The 14,009-nt window shown below is 43.6% G+C and overlaps 1 pseudogene; it reads left to right on the top strand.

Moving 5' to 3' along the window:
• Positions 1–2,763: 2,763 nt before the first annotated feature.
• Positions 2,764–3,608, top strand: LOC116157932 (kelch repeat and BTB domain-containing protein 2-like; annotated as a pseudogene).
• The last annotated feature ends 10,401 nt before the right edge of the window (positions 3,609–14,009 follow it).

Raw genomic sequence — 14,009 nt, 5'->3', positions numbered from 1 at the left:
AATTTTGCAAAATGCTACCATTGGGGGAAAGTAGGCACTGTACAAGGGCTCTTTGTTATTTTTAACAACCGCATATAAATCTACAATTATCTCAAAAAAACATACATACAAAGGTGCCTATTAAAGTTTCTGTAATAGTACAGAAAGTATTGAAAATAACCTAATATCTAACGATAACTAGTAAGACAGTTTATAAACAGATTCTGGTACAATGAGGAATATCAGGTGCTCATTAAGAATGATCACATGTATTTGACTTGGAAAGATATTTAGGACATTGCTGAGTAAAGAAAGCAGGTTACAAATCAAAGATGAATCCCTGTCTGGTAAGTATGAAGTAGCATTTGTTCACAAAATAAATAGTGGGAGAAAAGCATATAAGCCTTTGGAAAGAAAAAAAATCAGAAATTTTTAAAACTAGTAAGTTTGCTCCTGATCAATAATGCTGTAACTTTTTTAAAAAAGACTCCAGACGAATACAGTCCTTGACCCTTCACCACTGACGTTCTAAGAGATCAAAATTCTAAGTGCTAATAAATTCAGTGGTAATATACATTTAGATCCTTTAGAGAATGTAGTTATTTCCCACACATGTGAAACATTGCTTAGATGGATACATATTACATCAATTATAAATAACAAAAGAATGGTAACTGAAAAAATAAGGGATTCAAAAATTGTATTTAGTTGATAAGTGATACAATTAAAGTTTACTAAGCCATTTTAAGATACATTACTCCTCTGTTACTGCTGCAATGGAATTTAAGTGATTTCTGTCCATTTTTCCTGAAACCCAAACACATAAAAAAAGTTAAAAGTTTTTAATTCATTAACTTTTTCTTCTAAAGTAATTGACATCTGTTCTTGCCTGCCCGCTGCCTAGTATTCCTTTTCTCAGTAATTCCACTTTGGAAAATTATTCTGAAGTCGAAAAGTTTGTGTTCAAAAGTGTTCATTGAAGCATTATTTACACTGGTGAAAAGCTGGGAACAGCGCAGGTGTCCTAGAGAAATACGCTAGAAAATAGAAAAATTGGTCAAACTGGTACATCCTTACCATGTATTATGCAGCCAATTAAAAGTCATATTTTCCCAAAATATTTAATATCACAGGAAAGTCCTCATTCTGTTGAGGAGGTAGGGAAGAGATATAAAACTCTCAAAACTTATCAAGGCTCATTTAATTGTTACAAAGTGTTGCATTATATGTAAATTATACCAAATAAAGTAGGGAGGGAGGAAAAGCTATCTTTTGGACAGTGTTAGGCTCAAAGATAAACCAGTGCTTCTCAAACTTGTGCTTACAAATCCCTTAGGGATCTTGTTAAACTGCAGATTCTGATTCAGTAAGTCTGGAGTGGGGCCGGAGATGGCCTTACCAACAAACTCCCAAGTGATGTCAGTGCTGCTGGTTGGAGGCCCTACTTACATAGCAAAGGTATAAATTACATGGCAGTGCTTCTCATTGTGTGGTCCCTGGACTGGCAGTGGCAGCATGACTGGAGAGGTGGTTGGAAATCCCAATTATCGGGCCCACCCCCAGAACTACTGACTTGAAAGCATTTGCTTTAACTAATTTTGATGAACACTAAAGTTTAAGAACCAATGTGATATGCATTGAAAGGCCTTATAAGTTGCTATAAAATGTCAGTTGCTTTTCTCTGGATAGTGATATTTGGGTGATTTGTTTTCTTTGTACTTTGCTATAGTTTACAAAAAAACAGTAAAAAGGAAAAACATTTTTCTTTTAAAATGAAAATAACTATAATTTTTTTCTGGTTATAAAAGTAGTATTTTTCTGGTTCTAAAAGTAATGTATGAAAAAAGTAATATATGGGTTCCAGTTCTAATATGATGCTGAACTGGGACCACTCCAGGAGTTGCTCTCAGATGTTTCTCTCAATCATGCGCTGCACCACTGCCCATCTGAGCAGGATGTCTGCAGGCTGTATTGAAAACTGGTGGTTAATTATACATGTCAACTTGACTGGGCTAAGGAATGGCCGGATGCTCGTAAAGTATTGTTTCTGAGTGTGTCTGTGAGGGTTTCTCTGGAACAAGACTAGCATCTGACTCAGCAGACTGAGTTAAGATGATCACCCTCACCAAGGTAGGTGGGATCATTTAATCCACTGAGGATCTGAATAGAACTGAAAGGTGGAAGAAAGGCAAATTCGCTTTAAGCTGAGGCATCTATCTTCTGCCCTCAGACATCCGTGCTCTTGGCACTTGAGTCTTGGGACTCAGATTTACGTCAGTGACTCCCCTGGTCATTGACTCTGAATTACACCCCCAGCTTTCCTAATTCTCTAGATGGCAAATCAGGGGACTTGGCCTCCATGATTATGTGAGCCAATTCGTATAATAAGTCCTCATATGTCTCCCCTACTGGTTCTGTTTTTCTGGCGAACCCTGACTATATAAACTCCGAAGTCCATTTTGGTACCTAAAGAATCCAGGATGACATAGGGTAGTGAATAAGGCAGTCTTCATTCTGAATGTGAGATCACATGGAGTTCCTCCTTTCTCTACTTAGGAATCATTCACTTGATCCTCATTCACTTGATTCTCTTTCATTACAATGACTTTTCCAGTCTGGTCCTAAAGATAGAAATAGAATACAGTCATGTCCATCACAACAAGAAGAGACCAATCTTGAATATGCTGTGTCTGCTAGAACAGTTAAAACAAAGAGCGGCTCCTCGCTGGCACAGTGTTTGCTGTTGAAGGCACTGAGCTCCCTTGCCATAAGGGGGTCCTTGCAATGCGTAGTCCTTATTTCAGGCCATGTTTATGAATGAACTAGTGACAGTATTCACACTCACACCTAGGGAATATTGGTATCACTGCAATGCCTTAAGAGTAATGTACGCCCACACAGTAACGTGGCAATAAATGACAGCATTCATGCTTTCTACAAGTCGAAGAGGTGTTGCAACGGTGTCAAATATTTTTAAATAATAAATGCAGAAAATTTTTGAGTTTTGTCAACCTCTTCAGTTGTAAGGAATTAAAATGCTAAAAGATTAGTTCCCTTCTAAAAGGTACAAATTGCCTTCTGGGTACCACCAGAAAGCCTTCACGCAGCTGCTACCTGACCTACTGATAGGTGCCCTCAGCAGTGACAATTTACTGTGGAAAATGAGGAGACAGTTCGCGAAGCTGCCGAGGTATGGTTAGAGTTGAACCCAGGATCACCTTCCCAATGCTTCTCAACCACATCGAAGTGGATTCCTTGGAATGACTAAAGAGATGATGATTTCCATTATAGCATGTTCCAAAGAGCCTTGCGGTCTTTACTCTTCTGTTTGTATAACCCCCAGATAGAAAAAGTTCCCAGCTATGCAGCCCACCAGCTGATCTGCATAAGGTTGGGCAGATGTAACTCCTGATAACGGCATCTCCAGAGCAGGCAGTCAAGTTGCTCTGAAAAATACAAAAAGGAATCAGTAAAAACAGGCCAACCCCAAACTGCCTTCAGACCTGAAATTACAGTCACTAGCCCAGTGCACAGCAAGATTTCCAAACACCCTGATGCTATTTGTCCACATAAATTCATCTCTGCTTTGCTGTGAAGGCTACAACTATAAACTGGAGGAGCGTGTGTAGACAGAGAACTTAAATCAGAGACCTGCTGCTGAAAGATATGACACAGGAGGCTGAGCAGCCAGGGGTGAGCCTGCTGTCCTGTGCTCAGCAGTCACGGCCACACTGCAGTGATGTGATGATACTGAACCTCTTGTAAAGTCACTTTCCAAGGTCTGAAACAGCGACCACAATGCAGCTAGCATATGTCTTTTGCTTGGGCTGCAGCTTTTGGTAATAACGCATAAAACTCCCTTCTGACAATATATGAGTCTTACATCATTGTGAGAAAAAAAATCACAATGTTAATAAAAGTGAGGGTGGGGGTTATGGCTCAGTGGTAGGGAGCATGCTTGGCATGCATGGGGTCCTGGGTTCAATCCCCAATATCTCCATTTAAAAAACAAACCAAAAAAGTGAGGGGGAAATAGTGGCCAATATTCCTTCTAAGTGATACTCTGACCCCCTGTTAGAGCTGGTGTAATCCCAGATTCTGTGTGTTTTTATGGGAGAAACCCATTTAAAAGAGAGAACTAAAAATATCACCTACCAGTATGATCTGGAATTGACCAGAACATACAGTGTAAGTTACTGTGGAGAGATTTATAATGGGGAAACTATGGATTCTGCCTTGAAGAATCGCCATAGGAACCATGAATGTATCTTTTCTTGCCAGATGGAACAGTTTGAACAGGATGGAGAAATAGTTGCATTACCACATGTATGGTTGTAGAATTCAGGGATGCATATCCAAATTATGTGCTAGTCCTTGCTAATAGTCTGCTAAACAATAGATATGAAGCAAAAAAAAAAATGAAAAGGCTAAAAATGAGAACATAAACACATACTTTAACATAATGAATAAATCCCCAACTTTAATAAATTTCAAAGCAAAACCTTGCCTATACTATGGAGTTCTGGCAGACACTGTTATCGAGCACAAGTTCATGTGCCTGACGCACAGTGAGGCCAAACAATATTTGAAGCATTAGAGTTTGGAGTAGAGTGAAGTTTATTGCAGGATCAGGCAAGAAGAACTCATGTCTCATGTTCCAAAAACCTCAAACTCCCCAAAGAGTTTCAGCTGAGCATTTTTAAAGGCAAGCTGAGGGAGAGGCATCCCATGGGATGTGATCAGCTGTGCACAGTTCTGGTTGGTTGACGGTGATCAATTTGTTCTTGCTGATCAATCCTTAGGCTCTAGAGGGTCTGGGGGCAACGGGCTTCTGGTGCCCATAATCATCAAGTAGTTAATTTCTTCCATTTGGTGGTGGGTTTTAGCATCTGAAAAACTCAGGAAGTCTGCATGAGACAGTATTGTCAGGATCCTTCAGAGAGGAGATACAGCAGAGGGTATCTGGGACGGGTCTGTCCCAGGAAGGCCCCATAGGGTCCTGCTCGGTTACAATTCCACTCTTTCCTTTGATACTCCTCAATCTTGAGGAGAACAGGTGTTGGACAAGAAGGAGAATCATATTTTGGACAGAAAGTTTTATCAACAGCCTGGCAGAGGAACTCAGCTTCAATCTCCAATCCCGTTTCATCCCTCCCCAGATCTTTCAGGGAAGGGTGTGACAGCAGCTCTGGCTACTGCCTCCTGAAAGGCGGGCATAGTCCTACCTTGATCTGGGAAATGGACACCGAGTTGGAAATATTCCAGAGTTCCAAGTCCTGGATCTTGTAAGTGTTATAAATTTAAGATCTCATTCCCTGAGGAATTCAAAGGAATAAGCCTGAAAATTAGTCTGCACCTGGCACTTTGGGGCAGACTTGCAGCTAGGTAGCCAGCTGTCTACTTTCATCTGAGTAGTTTTATCTTTTGATGTGGTAATAATGTATATATACAACAGGCGCTATTGGCCACTACACCTATCTTTTTACTGCTAACATCTGACCAAAAGTAATTTTATCATTTAAAAATTGAATAGTTACAAGAGGAGAACTTGAGGTCATAAGGTTGCAGTTGCCACCTGCCAGCAGACACTGAGACTTTGAGAACGGCTGGTGGCATCAGAAAATTTGAGAATGTGTCTGAAATCACATCCACAGTGGCTACCTCGTTTTACCTTGGATGTCTAAGCCGCAGCTACTCCACTTAGATTTTCAAACGCATTCCCCTTTTCAAGGCCAAAGCAGATGTGCAATGCGTGTACAGCCAGCCATAAAACAGGCCACTTTGGTCAGTAAAGCTGAAGTTAAACCATGTATAAGTCAGAATGACTTCCCCGTAGCTAAACACTTGCAGGGTTTTCCATCATTTCCCCTTTTGATTGCAAATCTTTCAAAAGAAAACATTGATGAGTGAAATATCTGTCCCGTGATGCTGGGGTGGTGGCTCCTGCCCCAGGTTTAGCCCACGTCCCTTGATGCTGGGCCTCCTTTAGATTTCCTATCCACGTTGGGGAAAACTAATCAGATATTGTGAACAGACTCAGAGGTACATTAATGGGGAAACAATTTACAGGCTACACATTTTATCACTTACACCCAGTTGTTACACAAACATGGTACGTGTGCTTTTAGCATTAGATTTAAAGCAAGCATTGTTACACATCAGGAGTAATTACACTCTGTGACAACTCCACTAGAGAATTCTCTTTCTATCCTAAACATTGGGGGCAGTATTGATAGGCAAACAAACATTTGGTAAACAGTTCAATTAGAAAACAGATTAAAAGCCAGTAATTCTTCAGAGAATAAGAAAATTATAACCATATTCATCAATTCACTTAAACCCTATGCAACCAATCCTTTTTACTAAGTTTTATGAAATAGGGTTTTCATTAGATTTTTTTAAAATATCTTATCCAGCTCAGTAGTATGATTTAAAAGGAACCTGTACTTGTCAAGAAGTCCAGAGTGGCCTGGCTCCCAAAAAAGAATGGATCCAGAGTGGCTCCCAGTGAGCCCAGAAAGGCTCGCTTCCCAGAAGGGACTGCGCCCAGGCAGAGCAGGTAGAACTTCCCATCCTGCACAAGCTGGAATGGCTCACCCTAAAAGGATACACACAGAAACACAAACAAGCTACGGTCACACAGACAGACAATCAGAGGAGTTGTAGTTTAAAAACTACTACTCCGCCCAGATGGAGGCCTCCAAACAGATTGGCCCATCTCCCAAAAGAGAACAGACCAGAGTGGCTGGTTTCCCACAAGGGAATGAGCCCAGATGGAGTGGAGAGAATTTGCATCCTGCACAAGCCGGATGGACTCACCCCTAGGCGACACCGAGTATGGACCATGGCTTCAGACGTTTCTCGGCTCCAAACAGCCTCGGGCCACAAGGTGGCCAGTGCCTGTCAGGGGGAGTCCCTCCCAGTTCCCCAGAGTAAAGTGAGCCCCAGCAGCTGCTGGGGACCCAGGGTAGGGGCTGTCCTTAGCCAGGGTGGACCTGCCATAGGCACTGCTGGTTCCTGGCTGGCTTGGCCAAAACTGGTTGCATGTCCATGTGCCTGAGGCACACTGAGGCCAAACAATATCTAAACATGGGAGTTTGGAGCAGAGAAAGGTTTACTTCTGGGCTTAGTAAGAAGAATGGGTGGCTCATGTCCAAAAAACCCCTCAAACTCCCCTGGAGGGTTTCAGGTGAGCATTTTTAAAGGCTAGCTGAGGGAGGGGCATCCCCCTGTATGTACCAGCTGTGCACAGTTCTGATTGGTTGATGGTGCTCAATCCTTAGGCTCCAGAGGATCTGGGGGCTGCCTGCTCAGGATCATCATGTAGTTAATTTCTTCCATTTGGTGGTGGGTTTTAGCACCTGAAAAACTCAGGAAATCTGAATGAGAATCTATTATCTGGGTACTTCAGAGAGGAGCTACTGCCGAGGATATGGGGGTAGGGGTCTGTCCTGGGAAGGCCCCATAGGGTCCTGCTGGGTTCCAATACTACATTAACCAAGATATCAAATTTAGCATGCCAGTAATGGGACAAAATGACATAATATGCCCCTGATGTGATGCAAAGGTAAGCATACATCATTACCCACGTAGAAGTCTCATCAAAAAAACTTAATCTAAGCTTAATTGTGAGCAATCAGCCAAACTGAATTCTAAAACAAATTCCCACTGAAAGGGGTGAGCTTGGGGACCCTGCTAACAAAGCAGATGTGGCTCAACTGTGAGAAAAGAGTCAACCTGGGCCCAAATCTCAATGTTGAACTTCTAACCCTGAATCTCAGTCTTGATGTTTTTGATTTAGAAATTCTCAGTCCTTCATTCCCAGGTTTCAGCACAAAAAGGAAGAAAAGGAAGGAAGGAAGGAAGGAAGGAAGGAAGGAAGGAAGGAAGGAAGGAAGGAAGGAAGGAAGGAAGAAAGAAAGAAAGAAAGAAAAGAAAGAAAGAAAGAAAGAAAGAAAGAAAGAAAGAAAGAAAGAAAGAAAGAAAGAAAGAAAGAAAGAAAGAAAAGAAAGGAAAGAAAGAAAGAAAGAAAGAAAGAAAGAAAGAAAGAAAGAAAGAAAGAAAGAAAGAAAGAAAGAAAGAAAGAAAGAAAGAAAGAAAAGAAAGAAAGAAAGGGAAAGGAAAGGAAGAAAAGAAATTCTCAGTCCACCTGACGTGATTACACTGTTCTGGGCTGGGTAAATGACTCTAAATACAACCTTGAAGGTAAAGCTAGAAACATAGAAATGATGAAATAATCGAACCCACAGTATTTATAATTTTGTCTTAAAATTAGGAATGTTTCATAATCATTCAGGATGTGTTTGTAGTATATATTTTTAATGTTCCTAATGTTGAAGAGAATTTGAGCAAGGGACTCTGACAGACTAGCCCTGTAATTTTGAATTAAATGTAAAATTAATTTTTATATGAGATGAGATTTTAATTGTAAAAGTTTAAGAAATTTGTTGAAACTTTTGAACACTATTGTAAAATTGAAAAGAACTTGAATTACTACATTTGGTTTATTAGGTTTACAGGAGGTTTTTTTCATTTAATTTTTTTTTTTTGGAGGGGGAGGTATTTATTTATTTATTTATTTATTTATTTATTTATTTATTTATTTATTTATATGGAAGTACTGGGTATTGAACTCAGAATCTCCTGCAAGTTAAGCACACACTCTACCACTTAGCTATACTCTTCTCCCAGGAGTTGTTTTAATGTATATAAAGATTTTACTTGTTGGAGTTTTCAGTCCCATCAGGCATTGGAAATGTTTGGAAATTTAACCAGGTTTGTAATTAATGGATATCAGATGTCCACTGCCTAACAAATTTAACTTCTCAAAATTATAGTTAAATACTAATTAAAGTTCAAATGAAGGTGATTATTCTAATTTTTATACTCAAACTATTAAATGTGTAAATAAAATAATAAAATGTATAAATTAAACTTGAAGGCCTAAAAGGAAAAAGTGAGATCTCTTAAAGTTTTAATAAATTGAATATAACTTCAAACCCAAGGATACTGATTTTGTGTACAAAAGCCTCCTTCAGACATCAGACTCAGACTGGTAGGAGCGAGCCAAACTGTTGTTTCATAAAGAATGGAAAAGAGGCGGTTGTAAAGTGGTGGGGAGGATGACCAATGTGGGAGCACAAGAGGACGAAGGATGAGGAAAAAAAAGACGTTCGCCCAGAAAGTTGGAGAGAAAGGTGTGTTGATGACTTAGAGAAACTCTTACTCTCATCATTTCTGCAAAAGAATTTCAGCACATGTTGAAAGAAAAAAAAAAGTACACATGGAACATTCTCCAAGATAGGCTGTGTGGTAGGGCATAAAACAAATCTCAATAAAATTAGTAAGTTACAAATCCAAAAAAAAAAAAAGAATTTCAGCACAGACCAACATTACTTTTTTCGTTTTATATCAACTTTATTTTTTATTTATGCACTCATTCTAAGTATATAGACTGCTGACTTTTGGCAACTGTATACTCTTGCCCAACCACCATCACAATCGAGATCTAAAACATTTCCATCACCCCGTGAAGCTTTTAGGTGTCTCCTCAGCCCTGACCCCAAACACTGATCTGATTCCTACCATTACAGGTTAGTTTCGGCTGTTGGTTTTATCTATTCCAGAATTCCATATTCCATAAGAGTATATATGCTTTGGGGTGTGGCTTCTTTCATTTGGCATAATGTTTTTGAAATTTATCCGTATTGTTGCATGTATCAGTTGTTCCTTCTTTTTAAATTGCTGAATGTTATTCCATTGTATGGACTTGTTTATCCATTCACTTGCTGATAGACATCTGGGTTGCTTCCAGCTTGGGCCTATTATAAATCAGGCTGTTATGAACATCAGAGTGCAAATCTTTTTTATAGACAATATTTTTTTCATTTCTCTGAGAAAATGAAACTTCCACCTAGAAGTGGAATTGTTGGTCATTTGTTTAGCATATGTTTACCTTTATATACAAAACTGCCAAACTTTTTCAAAGCAGTTGTATCATTTTACCCTCCACCTTACATTCTGCCTCAGCACATTCTGGTGTCCGATTTCTTTCAAGTAAGACAGAATCTTCACTGGCCTCAAGGTGGCCCCAGCACATCCCAGTGAGTGCAAAGAGATCTTACAGCTGGAGGAAAGGAAGCCCAGCCCTGAGACAGCTTTGCCTTCTGCCTCTAGTGATCTGCTGTGACTTTCCAGGGCGCAGGAAGGGCAGTCCTTTGGACCCAGGAGTATTGCTTTCAGGGAGGGAGTTACTTTGCTCTGCCCACCAATTGATCGTGAGTTAACCTGATCCCACATCCCCCCAGGGTGATGAAGAGAAGGTCACAAGGCCACAGGCAGTGTTTATGGTCACTTATACATCTTGGCACTTACAAACAGGGGCCGTTCAGAGCTGCAAGGATGGGGAAAGGGACATGAAAGATGCCTCTTAATAACTCAAACCCACCCCTTCCCCATCTCAATCCCAAAGCAGTTTCTCTCATCTGAGCTTTCAGGAAAGGAAGAGGGACTCCCAGATGAGGCTGCCTGCAGGGCCCAGCCACCCTCAGGCCCAGGTATCGTCCTTCCTGAGCAAAGGTGCAACATGGGCAACCTAGAAATGGGTGAGCCGGGGAAGACAGACCAGGTGGGGGCCTCCAGTTGGCAGTAGTGACGTCTCTGCCCGAGGACGAGAAAGAGGGAACAGGACCTGGCAGACGCATGTGAACGAAGGCCCAGAGGTGCAGCGGTGGAAGGACGTGGGGACAAGATGACAAACAAGACTGAAGAGATGTCCCTTTCCCTCAGCGAGAAGCTGTGCAGGGGCAGCTGCTGGGGGCAGGCTTGGGGGGAACCGAGTCTCTCTAACTCCCCATCTCAGCGTGGAGGCCAGAAGCAGATTTGTGACAGTGAGGGTGACATCCTCCCTTCTTCCATGCCAGGCCACTTAGAATAGAGCTTGCCTTTCCCGGGCTTCCTCGCGGAAGGTCATCCCGGCCAGTGATATGCGAGGTCAGTCATGCGACAGTTTCCCAGGTACTTTTTAGAGAGATGTCCTTGCACCGATTTCTTCCGCCTGCATCTGTTTCTCCATCTGCTGCCTGGAATAGGAGCAGACTCTCTGGGTCATTGCGGGGGAGCCACACCAAGGGAAGGGTTTGGAAAGAGCAGGCCCCCCTAGGACTTTGGGGTGTAGAGCTGCCCACCAGCAATGAACAGCCCGCCACCCTCCTTTTATGTGAAAAAGAAACAGCTGCTCTCTCGTTTGAGCCATTGTTTAGTATTTTTGCTGTTATGCCCGAAACCAGTCTTAAAAAATTATAGAGCCAAGGGAGGAGATAAGGCTGGACAGGGAAGCGGGTCCCAGCTGGTGATAACACTGCATTCTGATATCCGATCCCAGACCGAATTGACCACTTTAGTGATCACAAACCCTGGAGGAGACCAGATTGAGCAACTGAGGCAAAGGACCTCTGGGGTCCTCATCATTTGGGGCAGAGAAGGGCTGCACCCTCTGCAAACTCTCCAACCCCAATTCACGCATTTATTCATCTGTCTGACAAATAGTCACTGATCTTCCACTATGTGCCAGGAACTGTTCTAGATGCTGGGGGCGGGACAGTGAATAAAACACCAAAACTCTACCCCTCCCAAGGAAACTTACATGCTAACAGAGGAGACAGATGCTACATAGGATAGATAAGAAAAATAGAAAATATGTTATGAAGTGGTCAGTGAAAAGGAAATAAAAGCTGCGAAAGGGGATAGGAAGGAGGGAGTTAATTCCAGTTAGAGCAGCTAAGACTGGCCTCACTAAAAGGCAACATCTATGTAAAGACTTTTTAAAACGTTAGAGGGATGCAGGGGAGAGAAAATACAGTTGTGTCTTGATGTCATGGGTATTAATTTATCAGGTACAAACGTGTGTGTGCCTGCAGGTGTGTGTTCATGGGCGATGGACGACCCGATTGGCCAGGGTGAGGTGTCTGGGACAGAGAATGAATGTGGACCAGGGCAGGATGGGCCTCTGAGCCCAGCCCCAGACCTCAAGTATGGCCAAGAATGGGCCATGTGCCACCAGCTCTGGGCAGCATCAGCAACACCTCCCAGGCTGGACGGCGCTATCTGGGAAGGAGGACGGGCCCTGGAGATTGCAGAGCCTCCTGTGTCTGGCCCTGTGGTATCAGGGGCTGGGGACAGCACAGGGTGACCGTGGGCTCTCCACGTCCTGCCCCCCCAGCCCACCACCTGTCACTTTCCACTCTCCACAGGCAGATGGGTCTGATCTGATGGGGTTTTTTCCAGGCTGGGCTGGTGGCCTGACCCAGCAGTGATCAGGAGGACAGGGCAGGGACCGTTCCAGGGGAGAAGAGGTGTGTCCCAGAGCCCACATGGCTGGGGGCAGGGATTGGGGGTCAGGGAGCAGCTCTGCCAGGAGCAAGTGGCGGCTGGGAATGGGGAGGTCGGCAGTGCCCCCACCCCACATCCTGTTTTTTGAATGGGCCCCAGCACGTGCTTCCCTTTGGACTTGGTCCAGGCTGGTGTCTCCCCACCCAGGCCTTGTCCCAAGGGAACCCCAGCACTCCCAAGCAGTGACCTAGGGTTTTTCCAGGCTGGGCTAGGCCCCTAAGCCAGTGTAGATGAAAGACATGTTTCCCACCCCTTCTTGAAATCGGGCCAGAGGCCCCCAACAGCACATGGGAAACCATACAGGCCCCCATGGCTGAAGAGAAGAGAAAGTGTCACCAAAGAAGTGAGTCCTGGCATGATGCCCACCAGCCCCACACAAAGCCCCAGGGACTGGCAGGCCGTGAGACACCACCTGAGAGGCCCAGCCAGGCTGGAGTGGGGACATTTCCACGACGAGCCTAAGAACTTGAGCTCAGAACCAGTGAGGCTGCGCATGAGGTCAGACCCTGCTATTCCTTGCTGCATGACTATGCCAAGCGGCTTAGACCCTCTGAATCTCCGCTTCCCTCCTGCCGGGATCGTCAAGGGGATTAAATGAGCTAATTCGTGTGATGGGCGAAGCAGGGCCTGGCCCAGAGCAGGTGCACAGGTGAGGGAGGAGAACGGTGTGCAGGCTCGGCAGATGCCTAGAAAGGCAGAGTGGGGGAGGATGCAGCTCAGTGGCGGAGTGCCTGCTTAGGATGCACGAGGTCCTGGGTTCAGTCCTCATTACCTCCCCCTACACAAAAAAATAAACAAACAGCAAAGGAAAATGATCAAACTTGAAAAAAACTGAAAAATTTTTTTAAAAGGCAGAAGGGACAAATAGACTTCTCAGCCTTGAAGTGTCCCCTCTCTGGCTGCTCTGGTCACCATAGGTCATCCTAAGTCCCCTCCCCTAGGGGACAGCTTCTCCTGCCACCAAGAAGGTGACAGTTCAGAGCCTCATGGGGGAAAAGAAGCCTTTCCCTCTATTTATTTTTCACATTATAAAATGACATGCTCATTATAGTAAATCTGGAAATTACAGAAAAGCAGGAAGGAAGCAAAAGCTTTAACTACCAAAGCCAGACACTCTTGAGACCTTAATGTTTTTCCATACAGGATTTTTTTTCCAGGCATGGGCTTTTTTTGTTCTCTGTAACATGGATGGGACCTTAGCATCAAGACATAGAGCCATGAAGGAGACTTAGGGGTCACCTGGCCTGGCCTCCCCAGTGGACAAGCCAGGAGACTCTGGCCTGGAAGAGCTGAGTAACTTGTCAAAGGTTAGCAGTGGCAGAGCTAGAGCGAGAGTTACTAGGTGTCTGCTGCCTCTTAAAATACCAGTTCCCCCAACACGACCACCGAACTCCACTCCAGGCCTGAGGACCGCCTTCAAAGGGGACAGTCAGTTGGTAGTGGATCTAGGCCTTCCCTAAAGGGGCATCTGTTGGGGATGGGTTCCCTCAATAAGAGGCACAGCTCTGGTTAACCCCTTCTCTAATTTCCAGTTGGAGACACAGTTGTGGGATGGGGATGAGGGTGGGGGTATAGGTGCGTGAGGGGGGATGGAAAGGGAGGGCCAGCAAGGGGCGTGGCCCTGGGTCTGTTCCCAGGGG

The sequence above is a fragment of the Camelus dromedarius genome, chromosome 16 (genome assembly GCF_036321535.1).
Source record: "Camelus dromedarius isolate mCamDro1 chromosome 16, mCamDro1.pat, whole genome shotgun sequence".
Classification (NCBI taxonomy): domain Eukaryota; kingdom Metazoa; phylum Chordata; class Mammalia; order Artiodactyla; family Camelidae; genus Camelus; species Camelus dromedarius.
Note: the sequence above shows the minus strand (reverse complement) of the source record. Positions and strands in the feature narration are given on the sequence as shown.